The sequence below is a fragment of the Sciurus vulgaris genome (genome assembly GCF_902686455.1).
Source record: "Sciurus vulgaris genome assembly, chromosome: 11".
Classification (NCBI taxonomy): domain Eukaryota; kingdom Metazoa; phylum Chordata; class Mammalia; order Rodentia; family Sciuridae; genus Sciurus; species Sciurus vulgaris.
In genome coordinates, this window is record NC_136472.1 from 61,559,639 (window position 1) to 61,579,395 (window position 19,757).

At 45.6% G+C, this 19,757-nt stretch overlaps 1 protein-coding gene across 9 annotated transcripts in view; it reads left to right on the plus strand.

The window, feature by feature from the left end:
- Nucleotides 1–1,301: 1,301 nt before the first annotated feature.
- IRAG1 (inositol 1,4,5-triphosphate receptor associated 1) overlaps nt 1,302–19,757 on the plus strand; it is a 110,468-nt gene continuing 92,012 nt past the window's right edge. For 8 of the 9 annotated variants that reach the window (XM_079102676.1, XM_079102682.1, XM_079102683.1 and 5 more), the window contains exon 1: nt 1,619–1,705. The gene's annotated coding sequence lies outside the window, so the exon portion shown is untranslated. Of the gene's footprint in view, nt 1,706–19,757 lie in introns of all 9 variants that reach the window. The other variant, XM_079102681.1, reaches the window with a different exon arrangement.

Sequence of the window (19,757 nt, forward strand, 5' to 3'; positions counted from 1 at the left end):
AGGTTGGTAAAGTGTGCTAAAGAGCTTGGCAAATCCCTTCCAGGCCCTATGTTTGCAGTTCTAGTAGTTCCCACCATGTGGCTCTGCCAGCTGGAACCTGTACCAGCAAATGGACAGGTGTGAACACCGAGAGAAAGCTTGGCTGGTACCCAAGGTATCATCCCCCACCCCAGTTTCATCTACAAAAACACAATTACTCACGAGGGTAACTGTCAGAATGACTCCACCCCTACCAGGATCTCTTTCATAACACCCAGGAAGGGAGACAATCCAAGACTGCACATAGAAGGAAGGCCTGGGATGGAGGCCTGGAGGGCCAGGCTCAGTGGATAATGCCTGCTATCGTGGGGGTGCCCATTCCATGTCCATGGATGGGCTGTGCAGGTCCTGGCAGACTTCACCAGGAGCGCTTGACACTGCAGGCCTGGGAGCTCCCATCACTATGCTCTTGTCCACCACTGGTGAATGCTCTCTGCGGCGGCAAGGGATGGCCCAGGGATAGGATTCCCTGATTTAGCAAATAAAAATACAGGGTGCCCTGTTAAGTTTGAACTTCTGATGAAAAACACACAGTCTTAATGCAAGCATATCCCATGCATTCTTGGGACATACTTACACTGAAATAATTATGTGTTGTTTCTGTGAGATTCAAATTTAAGGGGGTGTCCTGTAATTATCTGGCAACCTGACCCAGGGCTTCTCAGTGTTTCTTCTAACCCCAGGAAGGACTGGAGCCCCCATGTGGTCATTTTAAGTTTGGTGCGCTCCGATCTTGGCCTAGGGTAGGAATGCACCTGAGGAGGGTGAAGAGGGAGTGCGGAAGGCTTGTGAATGCAGTCCCTCCTCACCTGTGCCCAGCCAGGGGCGGCAGCCCATCCATGCTGCTGTCGCACATGTGAGATGCTGGCACAGCAAAGCTCTCGAACATGTCTCATTTCGTGACCCTGTGAGCCAGTGAGTTAGGCATTTTCACTATTACTCCCACTTTAGAGATGAGGAGACTGAGGACCCATGATGTTAAGATCACAGGGCTGTTAAGTGGAGGAGTAGGGACTGGCCCCTGGGGCCTATGCCAGGTCTGAATTTAGCAGAATCTCCTAGTTCCTTCTCTCTGGTAATCCCAAGGGTTTAAGGTAGGAACAGCCCCCGCTCCCAAATTCCTGGGACAGGAAACATTCTCAGTTTCTCCTGGCACTGGGCCAGGGTCTTATCCCAGCTCACATACTTGCTGGAGAATTCGGGCTGGGAGGCGGGTCTGCAGAGTCCCCTTCGCCCCTATCTGACCAGGACAGTGTCCAGCAGCGTGAACTGCCCATACGCATTGCCATCTGCTGTGTGGGTGCCATGGGAGGGGTCTGGGGTTGGTGGCTACCTCACAGGCCCTGCCTGCCCTGAGCCCTGAGGCAGAAGCGTGGGCTTCCCCTGCCTGTAGACCCCCGGAGCCAGGCTGCAGAGGAGCTCTGCCTCCAAGTCCCAGCCCCTCAGAGGAGGCGGGCGGCCCTCTGCAGCCAGAGGCTTCTCAGCTCGGAGCTCCAGAGCCAGATGTAACATTGACCTTAAATGGTAAAAGCTCCCCAGAGTGAAGAGAGGCTGGCCAGAGGAGGAAAGGGGAATAACTCAGTTTTAGGTAAGTCATTGCTATATCCTAGAATAACCTGCCTCTTCAGCTGAGAGGGAAGCAGAGGGAAACTTCTCCTCCTTAAAGGTACAGGGTGCTGGGAGGGGATGCTTAACTTGGACTTTCCAGGGGATCTGGCTTTGTCGGGTGGCATTTCAACTGAGTGTTTTTATTGTTGCTGTCTTAAGTTTTAAATAACAAGTGAACTTTACTGGTACTAACTTAACTAAATCATGCCCCTTTTGTTTGCTGTTGGAAAACATGCACACGTTGGGGTGAAGATGTGGCTTCTTACTAGAGATCCCCACCCTACGCTTTCGTGTGGGCCCTTTGTGGCAATAGAGGGGTCCTGAGATTATGCAACTGCCAGGCAGGGTTTTCTTGCTGTTTTTCCTGTGTCTCTCCTTCTGTTCCCCTGTGCCTCTGTGTGTGCATACTGTGCTGGTCCATCCTATCTCCATCCTTGGCCCTGGGGCTATTTCTGTCCCTGACCCTCCTGTCCTTTGTTCTGGTCACTGCCCCTGCTTTTATCTCTACCCCATCTCTCCTTTCGTCTCCAACTCTCCCCACCTCCTGTGCCCTTTCCCTGCTCCTTAGAGAGGTACATGTGTCTGGGCCTGAGCCCTGGCCCTGCTCCCTTCCTATTCCTAGAGTGAACTGCATTCAGACTGACTTTTTGCAGAGGGAAAGCCTGGTGAAGCCAGAAGCCAGAGAGAGGCCCAGCTGCCCCATCCCTCCTGCGCAGTAAACAGTTGTAAAAGCTGGAGAGGCTCTGCAGTTTGCGTAAACAGCAGCGCAGGTCCTGGACCCCTGGCTGGCTCTCCCGCCTGCCAGAGTTCCAGCTGCTGTTCTCTTACACTCTTCAGGCAGCTCTCTGGAGTGGCAGGGGGAAGTGAAGCAGCCCCAGGGCTTGTCTGAGCTGGGTGTTCTGCAGGGAAAGGAGAAAGCTGCCCAGGTCTGCTAGGATGGGGGCACGAGGGAGGCAGAAACTGCCAAGGATTGTGTTGCCCTTATCAGGGGGTGATGACGAACCTGTGAGGCAGGTGGAGGTTCCCACCCCTCACCTCAACACTTTTACAAAGAAATAAACTCAGGTTAAGTGACTTAACCAAGGTCATACCACCAAAAAGAGCAGTGAGAACTTGAACCTTGGTCTATGTGACTCCAATTCCAGGGCTCCTGACCCTCAGCACAACTGAGTGTCTCCAACAGTGTATTGTAATTTTTGACCTAATAGACAAATCAGTTGTCATTGTCATGTTTGTTTGGTCCACGAATCAGTGGCATGTGTGTGTGTGCGTGCACTCGTGTATGCGTGCATGCATGAATGATTATACATGCTTTGGGGAGGGGCTGTTTGTATTCACAACTGAGGTCCCTTCCTCTACAGTTGGTGGTAAGCGAGGTGTTTCTATGTACCCTCTAAGATCATCTGGGAAGGATAACTCTGTTCTAATTGCTATGGCATAATCAATTATCCCCATAAGCATATTGTTTTCAGGGAGCGGAAGCAAACATGCAGTTTTTACTATGCAGTGAACATTGTTCTGAGCCTTTCCCACACACCATTCCCACAACCCTACAAGGCAGGGATTATTATCACCATTCTCACAGCACAGAGAGGTCACACAGTGGGCATGTGACCTCAGGCAGCCCGTCTCTGGAGGCTCTAGTCTTGACCACCTCAGCCCTGTTCACCTCTGCTTGGTTCCATTTCTGAGAGGACAGCGGGAGAAGGACAGACACTTCCAACATGCTGCATCTGAGGCTGTCACAGGTGGAGCCATGTGCCCCTTACTGCAAGGCTAGCAGAGATGGATCTTTACCTTAGTTTTGCAGGTGAGGACACTGGGGCTGGAGGGTGTGAAGTGACTTTTCCAAGCTCTCCCAGGCACCAGGCTAAATAGCATCTTGGGCTGAGTTTATTTAGGGCCACGTGACACCTTCTACTTGAAATTGAATCCCCAAGGGGCCCCAGGGGTCTTTTGGGTGGAGGGTTTCTGCAAATATGTGAGAGGAAGCTAGACGCCTTACCTGAGCTGCACACATGGTTCTCAGTTTTCCAAACAGCTTGCATTTCTTTCCTCTGAGCCTTCGCGATGAAGATGGATGACACCCCCGTGCCACCAGCAGAAGCGTATAAGTGCTTGGGATCAATGATTTTTGGGTTTGAATAGACACAATGCTCATAAAATGTGTCCTGGTTAAAGAAGGTCCTGAGTTTATTGAGCACAAGTTCCTGAGATCAGATTCTTGTAGCCTGGTTTGAAAGAATGCAAGGTGGGGGTCTCTAGCTATCCATCCCACCCTGTCACCTCTCCTTCGGAGCCCCACAGAACCACTGCCTGCATCTCAGCCATCCTCCCTCTGGTTCGTGGGTAGCAAGATTCTGTTTGATGCCCAAAGAGGAGCAGAGGCCCATGTGGATGAGGAGAGGAGAGAGCAAGACTCTGCCCCTGAAACTTCAGGAGCTATTTGAGTGAGGAGGAAGGAGATGGAGAACTGAGTTCTAGGGTAGTGAATGCAAAAGGAAAGAGGGGAGAAAACTGATATGAATTGAGCTCCTACTTTGTGGCAAGATCTTTTATTTAATTTAATCCTCGGGTTAGAGTCCAGGATGTCGTGGTTCAAAGAGAGGCACACAGCTGCTGGTGGTGAGCAGGAATTCCAGCTCAGGCTGCCTTGGTTGGTACTTTCTGCATTAGATGTCACACTCTAATTAGGGACTTGGGTCCCAGAGGCAGTTATTGAGTGTCACAGTCCAGATCATGCAAGAAGCAAGAACAGAGGGAAAGGGGATATCATGAGTTCAGGATAGCCTCATCTGATGAAACTTCAGACCCAGACTTCACAGGGGAGACACCTGCTGTGACCTTGGAAGCCCCCACCTTCTCTGCCAGGGCCTTCTCTGAGGGAGATAGAAAGCAGGTGAGGTAAGTTAGACAGACAGAAAACCTTTTCCAGACAGCAACAGATGTCAAAATGTTTGTTAAGGCTAGGCTTAGTCAGCGCTATTACATTCTTTCTAGTACTTTTTTTTAAATTCCAATTTTTATTCAAAATATTTTTTTGGTACCAGGGATTGAACCAAAAATTTTTTTGATTCTAAAATGCAATCCCTGGTACCAAAATACTTTTTTTGAATAAAAAAATTAACCACTTAACCACTGAGCCACATCCTCAGCCCTTTTTAATATTTTATTTAGAGACAGGGTCTTGCTAAATTGCTGAGGCTGGCTTTGAACTCACAATCTTCCTGCTGCAGCCTCCCTAGCTGGTGGGATTGTAGGTGTGTACCACTGTGCCCAGCTCAAACAAAAATTTTTTGGTCATAAAAATAACACATATTCCTTGCTAAACATTCTTGGAAAACATAGAAATGATATGAATAAGAAATTCAAAACAAATATGAAGATTTAAACTTTCCAGAAAAATCCCATCACTCTTAAAAATATTCTTAATATAGTGTGTTTCTTTCTTTAGATTTCTCTATACAAAACTAAGATTTCATTGGCAATGTGATTTTATAGTGTGCTTTTTTTTAAACTAAGCTTATAATAATAATGATCATTTTTTCCACATCATTAAAGGTTCTTCCAAGCATGAGTTTGTAACAGTTGTATAACATAGAGTAATTTTAGCTGTGTAACAGTTTGATCATCCTTCCTGTGGTTGGCATTTACAAATGTGGGTTTCCTTTGAGGACTATCTTAGTGACACACACAATTTGACAGCTTCCCAATATATTTGCAGTATTTGGGGACCTGTTTCTCAGAGGCGGGCTTCTCCCTTGTGGCCATGATGTGGGCTTGTTCTGAAAGACGATTATCAGTGAGACACTGGCCCAGCCTCACACACCCAAAAGAAGATGTTGAGTTTTATTACTGTGTTATTTTGTTTAAGTTTTCAGTCTTTCCCGTCAAGGGTGAATTCTCTATTGGAGGTCCAGTAACCAGCTGTCCGTTTTTTTCTGGGAATGAGAGTTGCCCCAAACTTCCAATGCTAAAAAAAAAAAAAAAAAAGGCGGCCTAAACAGACTGGGAAGTTAGTTGCCCGCCCCCAAGTCCACTGTGCTTAACAACCTTCTGACACTTGCTTGTCTTCCTTCTTGACAGGAGGAGGGCCAGTCTTGGCATGTAGTCTGGTAGGCAATAGCAGGAATTTAATAATTGTTTTCATTACATTTATTTTTACCGTAACTCTCTATTTGTGGTAAGTGGTACTGATTTTTCCATGTAAGAAAGGGACATAAAGTTTCCTTTTTTTTCCCCTTGGTGCTGGGGATTAAACCGAAGGTTTTGCACATGCTAGGCAAAGACTTCTACCAACATGCTGCACGCCCAGCCCAAAGTTTCCCTTTCAAATCAAGGTAGTGGTGATGTTAGCTAATACTTATTGAATGCCTGCTGTGTGCTAGATGCTGTTCTAATGTTTCACCTGCAATGGGTCATCTAACCTCAAAGCAACCCTCAGAAGTAGTTACCAGCATTGCCCACAGTATACAGATAAACTGAGGCATAGACAGTGTAAGGGACTTGCCCAACAACATGAAGCTGGTAAACAACAGAGCTAGGACTTCACTCTTGGCTTTTAGGCCCAATGCTAGTGAAATTAAAGAATATTAAATAAATAAGTACGTAGGTGGAACACAGATGTGGCAAAAATTGTGAGAGCTGTGTGCTCTCACACATGAAGTCTAGGACACATGGCTTGATGGAATTGGCACATCAGTGAGAGCAGGTGAGGGAAAAGCTGATCTGTCCCAGTAAAACCAAGGGAAAGTTAGGGACCCGTGGGCCAGTGGGACAGGTGGGCAGGGACGAGGCCACACATGGCTCACAGCTCAGCTAGAAGAGCAGCATGTGGTCCCCAGAATGGCTTTGCTGTGAAGGGACACACCAAAGCTATAGATAGTTCTGCTGTTGACACATCAGCAAGGAGGATGTTTCCAGAGAACCCCAGACCCCTGGTTCATCAGGAGAAAGCCTGAAGATGCCCTTGGCTTTGCTTACACAGGTGAGGTCAAAGACACATTGGAGCAGAGTGGGAAGACGGGCTCAGTGTTGACCAGCTCTTCCCTCACTGTTACCTCATGCTGGAGCCTCACAGTATCCTGGTGTGAAGTGGGGCCCTGGACGAACCATGTCACTCCATTGCTGACCAGCTACATACCTCCAGCTGTACCAATCTCTCTGAGCCTCAGTGAGGATAGAATCTACTTTGCAGGGTTAAATCCCTTAGTCCAGTTGGCACCCAGTATACATCAACTATACATATTTCTAGCATTCCTCTGTCCCCCCCCAGAGTTTCAATCAAGAAGACTCCTCACTGGCTTTAAGATACTGATCATCCATAATCTCAGGCCCTACTGGTGCCTCAATAGACACCCAAGTAGAATGGGGAACTTATTTACTAGATGATTGATCTTTGGTACCTGGTGAAGTCTTTAAAGAGGCCCAATAAATAATCTCTATGCTTCCCTTACGTTTTGAGGCCTATTGAGATTCTGAGAACAATATCCCCACATAACTGACAAAACTGGGATTGAGAAAGTGGGTCACATTGGCAGGCAAGCAGGCTTTCTAACCGTGTATTAAGCAGACTTATCCCCTTCCTCTGTGGTGCCCTGTGGTGGAGGCAGGGCCTTTTGGTTGGAGCATGGAGGAACAGAACAGATGCTGTGTTCCCTGTGTGTACTCATTCCCTGTGGAAAAGGCCAAGCAGCTCATGCTCACATGCCCAGGGCTCTCAGATCCATCCCTCTGGGTGGAGCTGGGACACTCCTGGGAAGTACAGTAAAGACCTGGTCCAAGCTTGTCCTCTCAAGTGACAAGCACCTGGTGAGACTTGTGCCATTCCCTAGTGAGAGATAGGAAGTGGTGAGGTCACAGGGTCCACCACGTGGAGCCCCAGCTCCTGCCCTTCCCACCTGAAGGAAACTTACCCTTTCTCCTCTGGAGATGCTGCTGGGGTGGGAGTGGGTCGATTGGTGCAGGGCTTCCCAGACCACACAAGCTCCAAACTGGAAGGATCTGGAATGATTTCTTTATTTTTTTCACAGAAGTTCCATTTCCAGTCAAGGAAACAAATGGTCTTTTAAGCCCCTCCTTCTGGGTTACTTTATACAGGTAGATGAGAGGGGACAGAAAAACAGAACTATAATTATCTGAGCAAAATGTATGTGCCAGGCATTTTAGATAAAATAATACACTAAATCCATATGTCAGCCATCTAAGGGAGATGTCCATGAGCAAACTGACTCCAGGAGGTTAGGTCACTTATCCAAGATCACTAACAAGTAACCAGTAAGTGAAGAATGGGGAGTTAAACCAAAAATCATTAGGCTCACAAACCCCCAACTCTTTGCATCTCTTTGTGGCTTACACAATAGGCCACAGAGGAGAGTGAGTGTATCCGGCCCTTTGGTCCTGCTCCTACAGGAACAGGTCCAGGAGGCCCCAGTGCTGCTCAGAACACAGGCCCCGAGCTCTTGTGGCAGCTGCCTCCCAAGACATGTTCTGCTTTGCTTCTTTCTTTTGTCTTCTTTCATTCAGTCTGTGACAGTCTTCATCAAGTCTCATAAACTTGTTCATGAATAAGCTCCTTCCTCTATTGAGAAGGAAAACACACATCTAGATTCATGAACTTTCTACTGACAAGAAATGCCATGTCCTACATCGTGAGTCCAGAATCACTGCCTGTGGCTCACCAAGGTTTTTGTGCTAAAAGTTCATAGATATTGTTAAGGTCACCTGAGGCAGTCAGGAGTAGTGGTTGAGGTGGGTTCAAATCCCAGCTTCACAACTTACTAGTGAATGATAATCTAACCTCTCTGTGTCTCACTACCCTAACCTTTAAAGTAGGATTGATGATAGTACTATGACTGTTCCAAGGGTCCTCATGAAGATGGAATGGATCACTGTAGAAAAAGCACTTGCACAAGTGTAAATGCTCAGTAAATAATAATAATTATTATTGGGGTCTGGATGAACACCAAATGCATGGACCCCAGATGGTCAGGTTTCCCCTAGTTGTCTTGTCTTGATAGTTTTAATCTCTTTGGAGATTGGCTCCCTGGGAGAAAGAATGCAATATCCTCCTGGACTTCCCCAGCTGAGGTCCAACTGGTCCTAACATAGGTTGGAAGACAATGATGAGAGGCTGGGGGTTGTCAGGAGGAACCTGGCTACTCAGCTTTTAAAAAGTCTCCCTAAGGAGCATCATCAGTCCTAAGCATCTATGTGCCAATGTATTGTGGGAGATAACCCTGCCCGTAACCAAAAAGCCCAGGAGATGGAGATGGAGATTTCAGTTGGAGGCAGACAGTTCTGATCAGCCATTTCTACCCACATCAGAGAGACACCCGCAAAGCCCAAGACAGGTATATCTCTTCTTGGAAGTATAGATGAGGATTTTTTTCTTTTTCTTTTTGCTGTAGGAAAATATTCTAGAATTTATTTGGTGGTACCTACAGGGCCCTTCCCAGGTAGGACAAAAGAAATTTATCAGATTCTACCTCTGTTGGTTAAAACTCTTTGGTTACCAAGTATCAGGAACCTATGCTGGATATCTCAAGAGAAAGTTTTGATTTTTGGAAGGTATTCCCAAGACTTCAAGAATGAAGTAGTCAGCCAAGCTTCAGGAAGGCAGGACCTGGTGAAGCTTGGCCTGCCATGGGAAGTTGCCAACCTTTTCTCTGGAGCAGAGAGCTGCAAGTTTTGGGTTTTTTAAAAGTTGTGCATCTTATTAGTTTGAAAAATTTAATCATGCACTTTGAACTTATGTATATTTGTTTCAATTTATAAAATATTTTATAAAACAAATTTTTTATAGAATGAGAAGAATGGAATAATATGGAAAATCATGATTATTTTTTTCTGAACAGTGCCAATAAATTTTCTACTTTGCCCAAAGAAAGAGATGTGATTGATCCTGCTTTATTATTTTGAAAATCTTGGTTTGGCACTTTGGATAACCCCTGGTTTTAATAACTGTCATGGCTGAAAGAGACACTTTGTCAATCAAGTTCCCAGTATGGAATCAAATCCAAGTCAGATGGTTCAAGAGACTTTAATAGACAGTTGATGGAGGTGTGAGAGCCAACAAGAGATGGTACCAAGAGACACAAAACTAGCAACAGCAGGAAGTCATTTCCAGCCCAACTGGGAGGGCAAGAGAGAAACACTGTATTACCAGAAGTCAGTGAGTTCTGTAGCCAGGGAAGAGGGTTTTTCTAAAATAAACTGTGGTTATGGAAGAATACAAACCCCCAGACCCTCCTGCCAGAGAGGTAGCAAGGACAGGCAGCAGGAAAGCTTCAACTTCTCTCTCCTTCAATCCTGCTGGTCCACTGATCAAACTCAGATGGCAAGCAAAGAAGGCCAGGGGATACATCCACAGGTGTCATCCTGGAGCCTGGAGTAGGCATGGCTCCCCAACAGGGCAGGCAGAGGGAGGGCAGAGAAAAACCAGCTCATATGGAAGAGAAATATGGTTACTTTCTGAATGAGATGTTAATATTTCAATTTGATCCACCCATTTGCAAAAAATTTTTGTAAATAAGTCATATGTAGTTTTAGCACCAGCAGCAATATCTTCACTCCCCTGTTTTTGCAGGAGTCTTCTAAGCACATGCCTGTTATGGTGGTTGGGTTGGTTAAAACTAGGTAAATATATTTCACTAATCCACTCATTTACATACGAGCTGTGTCACCCTACACTAAAAGCAAATGAATATATAGGTGTTATTCCGTGGCTCCACTGTGGAATTCTCTCTGAGCCCTTAGAGTGTCTCATGAACTGGACATGAAAGTGACCTTTCAACATATAGACTGAATAAGGGCGCCATTGCCAATGTGTTCATTAAATATTAAGCAAGTTTACTTTTTAGTAAAAATAGCAGTTTTAAATTTCTTCCTGTATTTCATTGAACCATCTTGAATTCCTTGGCATGTAAACTCCGCTATGAAGACCACTGCTCAGGGGCACAAGTCTAGCTTAAGCAGCCTCCTAATTTCTGTCCTTGTTCTCAGGAGAAAGATCCTGAGAGGCCCAGCTTGGGATCAATAGCCATGGTTAGTGGTCAGTATCACAGGAGACAGATGTGGCCATGGGGTTCATCCCTGGTATATAGGGGTTTCTTCTAAGAAAGGGAAATTTCTAAAAGCAAAAGTGTCTTCAAATTATATCATGACCTTGTAACAGCCCTTCTGTCCTGCCTCCTGGAGGTCCAGCAAGACACCCAACTCCTCAGCACATACATAGAAAACCTCTTATGTTATTTGAACAAATAACCCATGGTGTCCACTTGTGTGTGGGTTTTCCACCTGTGAATGCGCTGGAGAGTAGCCTTATTTCCCTGTGGTTGTTCCCATGTATAGCCAACATTCCCAACAGGTCTGGGGTTCATAGGATTTTTCCTAACTTGAAGGCAGACTGCTTCTCAGGCCTGATGGGTCTGGTAGAGGAACACGTGGTTGCTGATGGACTTCAAGCATCTGACACATTAGACCCCCAAACACGTGGTAAATTGTCCATATATCACAATTTCTACACTTTGGAAAACACAAAAGTTACTCAGGCACAAAGAAAGAAAGACTAATTTTTCAAAGGCCTGCAAGGGAAGGTTCCACTTGCTGAAATCTGTAGGAACTTGTTTCACATGACAATAACAAGAGTAATAATACTGTATTTATTATTGTTATTATAAGAGCTACTTTTATGGAGCACCAGCTAAACAACATGTTAAGTGCTTTGCATTTATTATCTCATATGTTTGCAACATCCTCAGAGATAGGCAATAATAATATCTCTGTTTTACTAATGAGAAAAATCAAGTCTTTGTAAGGTCTAGCAGTTCACTTGGGATTACACAGTTGTAAAGTTCCAGAACCAAAGCCTTCTTTTTTTAAAAAAATTATATATTTATATATATTTTACATATTATATATATATTTCTATATATCTATAATATATATTTTTTATATATATTTAGTTTTCAATGGACCTTTATTTTACTTATTTTTATGTGGTGCTGAGGATCAAACCCAGGGCCTCACACATGCTAGACAAGAGTTCTACCACTGAGCCACAACCCCAGCCCCCAAGACCTCATTGACTTTGGGGCAGAGTGCAAGAGAAATTCGAACTTGGGAGTTTACCAGGCCACGAGGGAGTAGAGGCTGGGCCAGTAAGATTTCAAAAAATTAACTCATGACAGGTTTACAGAGAGGTATTAAGGGAAGCCAGCAGCTTGGCAGTGGTCCCAAACTCTAGACCTGGCTCTGCCTCCAACTCATGCTGTGACTTCAGCATATCAATTCTCCTTTCTGAGGCCTCAGTTTCCTCATCTGTGAAACATTCATTCTTGAAGGCCCAGGAATTCACCCCAACAATCACATAACTGAGGTCATCCCCAAGCAAGAACTTCACCAGACACTAGATCCGTGACAAGGAGGGGACTGCAGGTGTGTCAGAAGATTTGCTGTAATTGTTCATTCTCCAGAAGCCACTGTAATGTCTTGGGGATAGTGGGAACTGACCTCAGGTCCAAAACAAATGGAAGACTTTGCTTTTAAGAAAGCATTTCTTGCTGAAGGGACTGTCTACTCATTCTCTTTTTTGTTAAAACAAGAGTCTCTTGACTCTCGCTTTAGATATTTACTGTTCAGATCAGAAATGATGTCTTATTTTTGTCACTAACAAAGGCAGCTGTTAAAACCTGGTCCCTCTTCCCTTGTGTTATAGAACCAGCTGCTCCAAGTCTCCAGCTCTGGGAGCAGATGGGAGTGCCTTCTGGAGTAGATGGTGGGGACATTGACAGAGAGGGTCTGTGTCTTAGAAGGGATGAACATCATTGGCGTCATAATTTGAGGGGAGGGGGCTTCAGGAGGCCTGGGTGCCCCTTTGGAACTCCCTAGGTAGAGGAAGTCTAATGAATGTGAGGAAATTCAGGAAACTGCTAAAACAGCTCACCAAAAGTGCGTAGCACTTTCTCTGATCCCTCCCCAAGGACCATGGAGCCTGGTAGCTAAGTAGCCTTTCAGGAATTCTCTGGATTTTACAGTTTTTTAAAAGAATTATTATTATTTTTTTTAGTTGTAAGTAGACAAAATACCTTTATTTTATTTATTTTTATGTGATGCTGAGAATCAAACCCAGTGCCTCACACATGCTAGGTGAGTGCTGTACCACTGAGCCACAATCCCAGCCCTGGACGTTACAGTTTTGTGCACTGTAAATAGCATAACCACCCCCTGCTCCATCCCCAGACTCCCACTAGCATTTTGTGCGCCCCGGGTACTTTTGCCTTCATGGGTCCCTTCCTCCTTATGAAAATATTAGAATTTATATTTTATGACTATGCTAGTAGAAAGACAAATGTACTACCATTACCTATTAAAATGTTTTCTTTGACCTAAAAGCTTGCTTTTTTCTTCAAATTTTGGAATGGAAACATTTTCACAGGCCCTCATCCCAGTTCCTACTGCACAATGGATTTTCAGCCCTGTCCCTGCCACTTTACTTTCCAGAATGTGGTCTAGGGACCAGCAGCATCAACATTACCTGAAAGCTGTTAGAGATGCACAATTCTTAGAGCGGCCTCAGACCTACTGCATCACACCCTGCACCTTAACCAGACCCCAGCTGACCATCTGCACCCTAAAACTGGGGATGCACTGCCTATGCACTGGCCCTGGACTACTGGGAATGCCTGAATCACAGGACACAGACTACTCCCCCAAATTACAGCAAGAAGTTTCATGATAGAGAGTCCTATATGGGAGACATGGCATCATTAAATGGCTATATAAATGCCAAGACTTCCTGTCTGCCTTAACCCTTCTCTCCCCTTACCCAGCCAGTGCTGTCCCTGTTCCCCCAACCCCAGGGGAAAAGTGAGATCCAGGGGAAGGAGCTAATTCCCCTCCTAGCTAATCTTTCAGTTTTTCTATAAAACACGTGGCCTTCAGAGTTATCTCTGCAGAGAAGAGGGATGCAGGAGACACCAGCCTCAGGGTTTCCACTCAGAGGTGACATGGACTATTGTCTAGAATTAGTCATGTGACTCCAAGCTATGACCACTCTGCCTTCTCACCTTTGGATGTCCTCCAACCCTAACGGGTTTAGGGCACCCCAAACTAATCTCCACGTTGTCTACTCCTTGAAAAAACATGTCTGGTCAAATAAGGTTGGAAAACATTGTATCTTGTTGCTCCTTCCTGGAGATTTATATTGCACATTTCCTTCTTAAAGGCTCTGAGATGTCCTGCAGGACAGAACCCTGCCTCACAGTGATATCTCCAAATGCAGTGACATACACAACCTTTCTTTTTATGGCTCCTAACAACATCACCAAAATTAGGGTTGTGTAGAACATGCTTTGACAAAAGCTAACTGGGGCATTTGTGCTTGAGTAGATATGGGGTGGATCTCACAGCATCTAGGGAGTCCCCCCCCCTTGCCAAACTGCCAAGGAGTACCTAAGTGGGTGAGGTCAGCCCAGAAAGCTTCTCCCTGTGTGTCAGACTGTGGGCTGGAGTGGAGAAAGCATGGGTTCTGATGGTTTTCAGTCCCCACTTAGCTATCCATCAGTTCTGTTACTTTGGAGAAGTTATAGCTTCTCATTGAGCCTCAGTTTCCCTATTTGCAAAATAACATCTACCTCGTAGGAAAGTGAGGGGATTGAGTAAATTTATCTGAAGTATCAGGCACACAGTGTGCCTTTGCTGAGTGGGAACGTTAGGGCTATTACCCGTTGTCTCTTTTGCTTATCTTATTCTTTACAATCTCCTGATCCCAGGTTGATGTAGGAGACGAGGATCAGAAGCCTCCAACGGGCATGCTGGACACAGCTCTACCATGTCAGGTTTTTGTGCTTTTTTTCAACTCCAAAGAGGTCAAGGGTCTCCTTGGTCCAAGGGATAGTTTCCTCCTAAGAAGGGAAAGGGAACACTGTCGCGATGAATGAAAGAATGGGAGGAAATTCAGAGTTGAAGTTGAACTTAGGGGAAACATTTAGATTTCCCTTTCTGTCGACATCGAAAGGAAAGCTTACCCCAGGATTCCAGAAAGTAACAGAAGACTCCCCAAAGGCAAAAGTGTCTTTACTTTGGCAGAATCTGCCCCAGGAAAAACATTTTGATTCTAAATGAGGTGCTAACAGAGTATATACAGAAGTCTTGACCAGTCATCCAGCAAGGGCCATTTCTTTTTCTTTTTTTTTAGCATTAAATTTTTTTTTAATTTTTATTTTTATAGACTGCATTTTGATTCATTGTACACAAGTGGGGTACAGCTTTTCATTTCTATGGTTGTACACAATGTAGATTTACACCGGTCATGTAATCATACATATGCATAGGGTAATACTGTCTGTCTCAACCCACTATCTTTCCTTCCCCGCAACACCTCCTGCCCCATTTTCCTCTACACCATCCAAAGTTCCTCCATTCTCCTCTTGCCCCGCCCCGCCAACCTCTAACCACCCCCCCCAACCGTTATGTATCATCATCCATTTATCAGAGAAAACATTCAGCAGCAAGGTCCATTTCTAAGTAATGGTGGATCCTAGAATAAATTTCCAAAGGTGGTCATTTTCAAATGACCTTGAACAGAGAGGCAAATGGAGAGAAGGCCCCTGTGGTGCTGTGGAAAGGGCACAGGTTGGGATATCAATCTTGGTTGGATCTCTAATGGCTGTGAGACCTTGCCAAGTCGCTTCACCCCACTGAATCTCAGCCTCTGTTTCGGAAAACAGACATAATAGTATGACCTGCAGGGCTGTTGTTGGAGTAAATTTAGTAGTGGATGTGAAGTATCTTGGGCCACAGAAAACTCTAAACAGCAAGAGGTTAGTGTCGAAGACCAGGAGCATCCTTTAAGGTGTGCCAGGAGGGATGGCAATTAAGATGAAATAGCTCCCTTGGACACTCCCAGGTGAAGTCAGCTAAGTGAATCCAGCATGTTGGTGAGAACTGGAGATCACAAGAATAAGCAACTTACTGGTAAACAGAATTTCCATGTGATACAAGTGGGCAACCCCACTTCTAGGTATATATCCCAAATAATTGGAAATATGGTCAAACAAAAACTTGTATAATAATGTTTACAGCAACATTATTCACAATAGCTAAAAGGTGGAAAGGACTCAAATGTCTAACCCCTGATGAGTGGATAGGCAAAATGTGGTATATCCATATCCATATAGCAGAATGTTATTCATCTATAAAAAGGAATGAAGTTCTGCTCCAATGTGCAGAAAATGGAAAAACATTATCTAAATGAAAGAAGCCAGACACACAAACAAAATCACATTTTGCATGACTTTATTTACATGAACTATCCAGAACAGTTCAATTGCTATATACAAAGAAAGCAGAGGTTGCCAGGTACTGGGTGCCAGGAGAAGGGAGAGTAAATGCTTACTGGGCCTGAGGTTTCTATTTGGGCTGATGAGAAGGTTCTGGAACTGGATAGTGGTGATAGGTGCACAACATTGTGAGTAGTCTCAGTGCTGCTGGATTGTACACATTAAAAAGGTTGAAGTTATAAGTTCTATGTCATGTGTATTTTGTCATAATTTTACAAAGAAGTTTCCTGGTAAAGAGAAAATATAAACCAAGGTGGTAGCTTCCACTGCTTGAGTGTGGTTAAGGGAATGGAGTGGGGGATGCAGAGTTTGTCAGCTAGAAGTTAAGGACTATGCCAACAGATTCACCAAGGAACTATATGGGCAAACCTAGTGCAAAGTCCCCAAGGGGATCTGGAACTGAGTTAGACATGCTTCTCAAGATGCATATAAACGACCCTCATGTAGGACAGACTGAGTGGCACTATATGTAAAGGAGAAAGTTCAAGACAGGGAGGCACTTTTTTGCTCTGGGGTCATCTGCAAAATCCTCTAGAAGAGAGTTGAGTAGGTAGGTAAGAAAGAGGTGTAAGGTCTTTCAGGAAAAGGGCCAGGCATGAGAACATGGAGGGAGTGTTTCAGAATGGGAGTAGGTCTGTATAAATGGGGCTCAGGGTGTGTGGAGCTGACGGACATGGTCATGGGAGAGAAACTCTTGGGGCAGTTAGGATCAGATTGTGGCAGGTATTGCAGGTGAAGCTGAGGGAGTCAGGACTTGTCTAGGTAGTAGGGAATCAAGGAGTCCTCTAAGTCAGTGTTTGAGAGCAAGCAGTGTGATAGAAGATGGACTGAGGAACAAAAGAGGGAGGACAAGGAGTTGAGCTGTGGTTTCATCTCTGTGGGGTTAAGGAGGGCCCCCCCAGGACAGCAGGAGTGGGGAAGGTAAAGCAACTCTCTTGAACTATGCATTAGCCAGGATTCTTGTTTGCACGGACTAGAAAAAAATGCAAATTTTATGAGAAAATTATCAGAATTTTCCGACAGTTGAGAAATCTAGGATAATTTCAGGTTCTTGCAGCAAGAAGTGCCCCAAAATTTCCAACAAAAGTTACCAAATTGACCAAATTGCATTTGTCGATTTGCTGAATTGCTCTGAGTGACATGCTCATCCTTAATTAATCAGAGTGGGGGGTCTGGGGTGTGCTGATGGACCAGTCTTGTGTCAGTGGGCACTCCCACAGTAGGGCCAGCTGCCTCTGTCCAAGCACAAGAATGTTGAAGATACTACAGATACCAGGAGGCAGACTGGGCACCAGATGGGCAAAAGCTGCAGCAGTTCCCACAATGCACCAGCTCTGTGCCAAGCAGTTTACACATTTGATTCTTCCTCTCAGCCCACCTGAAATAGAGACTGTTACGTCCATTTTACAATGGAACAAACAGGCATAGATTAGCTTGCCTCTCCCCTTGCTCCTCGCATCCAGAACTTTCTATCTTGTGCTACTGGCATCTCTTAAGGAGGCAAAGTAAGGTCAATGAGATGCAATACGAGGGACCCAGCTAAAAAAATTAGGGCTGACACACATGGTCAAATCACTTTTCTTTAGGCTAGACACACCCCAACTGCATTTAAATCAGAAAACTCACACTGGGGATATAAATCCCAAGCACTTCATTGTTAGAAAATTGGGGGTCAGTTTCCCAAGAGGAAGAGGGATGCTCTTCTGCATCTCTCCTGCCCTGTGGGCAAGGCAACCTTGGGGGATGGGGAGGAGGGGGAGTGTGAATCTCTGAGTATGCCCTGAACAAAGGTGTCTCCTCAAAAGCATTCACTGCAGATGAACTCAGGGAAGACTCAGCTTGTATAGACCCTTAGGAAGGCACTATACAAGAGGGCAAAGGGCACTGATTAGTCTCAGGGAGGAAAGGACATTCTGCACATAAAGCACATCATGAACAGAGGCTCTGAGGTGTGTGTGGAGTGATATGTCTTCTTCGTGAGCAAAGATCCAGGGATCCCAGAGTAATTTATCAGAGAAAGACCAGAGCCTGGGGGAATGGCTCCCTTTGGCATCCTGAGCAGGTCAGAGGCTCAGGGTTTCCCCAGGTGACTCTACTTCTCCAATCTTTATTTTTTCCTAATTTCTAGGAATTAAGTCACAACTCAGTGACAGAGCCACCCAGGCCACTTCTCCAAGGGCCTGTTTCTGCCCTTCTAAGTTATGTGCTAGGTTAAAGGCCTTTGACTTGGTAATAACAGGCAGCAGGCATAAATCTCAAGAATTTCCCATTTGGGAAGCAGCGCACGTGATGCAGAGTAGAGAAGGACCAGGCAGGAGCAAACAGAACCAAGAGAGCACCATGGTGGCCCAGATGGAAGTGGAGGTCTGACACAGGCACACTGGGTAAACAGGGATGTCTTAGAAATGCTAGCATTCCCAGGGGACAGGCCCAGCCCACGATGGAAAGCAATTTTAGATGCTCTGACTACTATTTTTGGAGCCTGAATCACATTAATTCACTACTGCTCCAAATGGTGGGCAGCCAGGGAGACCTTCAGGAGCCCAAGGGCTGTTTCCCAGCTCAGCAGGGCTACAGCCTTCCCAGACCCTGCAGGCCAGGGTCCAGACCCTCCCCACCCAGGTCGCTGTGCATTTCTTATACATATGCTGGTCCCAGTGCCCAAGGTACCCTCCATCAACTGCTCCAAAGAGAATCGGTCCCTAGCTTATATGCAGGGGGTGAACTGCCATCTTAGGATGGGATTCCAGGCAATTTCAGGACTATTGTTCATCTTGGACTCTAAGTCTGCAGTTGGAAGAGGAACCAGAATAAGAAATATTCAGAAACTTCCTTGGTCTTCTCAGAGTTGGTTGAATTGGCAGGGAGCAGGCACCGTGAGGGAAGCCGAGTTACTTCTGAGCTGAAATTCCCTTTCACGTGCCCGTCAGCAGTAGAGGATCCACAAGGCAGGGAAAAGGGGGCAACATGTGATGTCCTTTCTGGGCTACATCTGGAGGGGATGAGAGGAACAGGGAACAGAATGTGTTCTGGGAATTTTCCAGCCAAAAGCCCAGAGGAGGAGCACTGGTGTGCTTGCGATAGGTCACATTCCTCTGTTTCCAGTCGAGTGCTCACTGATGAAGCAGAAAGCGCACTGGGAATCTCCAGATTGTGGGATGAATCCTATCTTTGAGCCTCATTCTGTAGAGACTTCGGGGTGAGAACTACAGGATGCCATCCCCATTTTTACCCATACCTGTGAAAACACGACATCAACTTGAATGTCTTTGCTGGCAGAATTCTAAATGCCTCAGATGAGCAATGTTGCACCCCACAAAAATGACTTTGGTTTGGGGAGTGCTGCATCTGTGTGTGTGTGTGTGTGTGTGTGTGTGTGTGTGTGTGTCCGCACGTACACACCTGTGTGCTGCTGCTACGTCCTGAACTGCTGTGTGGTGGCTAGCACTGTACACACCTGTACATGCCTGTCACTGCTGCCTCTCTTACCTCTGAGCTGAGCAGCCTCATCAGCTAGGTTTACTCCTGTGCACATTTTGTAGGTGGTCAGTAAATAGTTGCTAAATGCAAGAAAGGATAATTGATCTGCACTGCATAGTTTGTCTTTCTTTTCCAGTGAAGTGTTGTCTCCTTGAGTCCATGTGTCTATCTCTCTGAGCCTGTGTCCTTTGTCCTTTCATTACTTACTATTTCTTTTGGTCTTTTTCTTCTCTCCTCCTCCTTCCCTTCTCCCCCCTCATGACTCTATCCTAGACACAAACTCCAAAT